Below are 1,423 nucleotides of genomic sequence, written 5' to 3' on the forward strand. Positions count from 1 at the left end.
GTTTTTGTATTTTGGCTACATCTGTTCCATGTGAGCGAATATTTTCGAAAGCTGGTCAGACAATTACTGATAAAAGAAGTAGACTGCATGGTAAAAATTTTGAAAAAATGATATTTTTAAATTTAAATTTATAGATTTTAACACTGTACAGTGTACACCATATTATGTAATATATACTAATATTTTATTTTAATGTCACATGAGGTATAATATGTAAGTACAGTGTACAAGTAATATTTTATTATTTAAAGGTTTTATTGTTATGTTAATAACATATATTAAGTAAGCAGACATATTATTTACTATAGGATATTTTTATTTAAGATTTAGTATATTATTTTGAACTATGAATTTAAATTTATTATACATTTTATTAATTTAAAATTATTTTGTAAAGTGTACAATAAAAAAGTTTTATTGTTATGTTTTAAGTAAGCAGACATTATTTACTATAGGATATTTTTAATTAAGATTTATTATATTATTTTGAACTATGAATTTAAATTTATTATACATTTTATTAATTTAAAATTATTTTGTAAAATTTACATTCGTAATTTACATTCTTGTTTACAAAATAAATAAAACCATAACATACCTTCATTCAATTAGCATGTTCATGTTAACTATTTTCAACAATTATTTGTCATGTTCATACACCACTACTACTTAATTCTGAGTTTTGACAAATGAGTTTGATGCTAGTAATACTATTTTTTCTAGGTACCAATTTCTTTCAAACATCCAATTCTACAATTTACAATGAAATTCATTTTTTTAATCACATAAGTCAAGTCAATATATACAAAACACAAAAACTGTGTACACCTACATTGTGGTGAGGTAAAGTTCAATGAAATTGTTTTCAATATTTCTGTTTTTCTAATATTTTTTTATTTCAGATTTATAATTATGTATGTGAATTAAAATGTTACACACAACTATATACTTAATATCATTCTGAAGATGTATGGTGTCTGCTTGTGTAATGTGTGAAATGAAAGTTTAGTATTAAGAATTTTAAGAGTTGAAATGTTGAATAGTTGAATTTCACAACAGTCGACTAGTCGAGACTCGAGACTACTCGAGAGTAGTTTAGAAATTAAGTCTTAAGACGTTGAATCTTATTAATTATTATATTTGATATAACTAAATCACTATATTCACTAAGTACCTACAATAATATCCAATAGGTAACGTAGTTTTAAGTAATAAGTTTTGTGTAGCATCAATAAAACTGTTACTAGTATACATCTTAAACCGGTGGTAACTGGTAACTGGTAATAGTACGTATTCAAACTTCAAAGATATAGATATAATAAAATTATATTTACTATCTTAAATCGTGATTAGTAGTATCGTTCGCAGAATTGTGATTATAAACTCAACTCGCGAGTCGCGGAACAATTCACAGTTCACAAAT

General features: G+C 24.0%; 1 protein-coding gene across 1 annotated transcript in view; it reads left to right on the forward strand.

Moving 5' to 3' along the window:
• The window catches only part of LOC107885208 (zinc finger BED domain-containing protein 4-like), a 4,043-nt gene that overhangs the window by 1,197 nt on the left and 1,423 nt on the right, over positions 1 to 1,423 (forward strand). The window lies entirely within an intron of this gene.

The sequence above is a fragment of the Acyrthosiphon pisum genome, chromosome X (assembly GCF_005508785.2).
Source record: "Acyrthosiphon pisum isolate AL4f chromosome X, pea_aphid_22Mar2018_4r6ur, whole genome shotgun sequence".
Taxonomy (NCBI): domain Eukaryota; kingdom Metazoa; phylum Arthropoda; class Insecta; order Hemiptera; family Aphididae; genus Acyrthosiphon; species Acyrthosiphon pisum.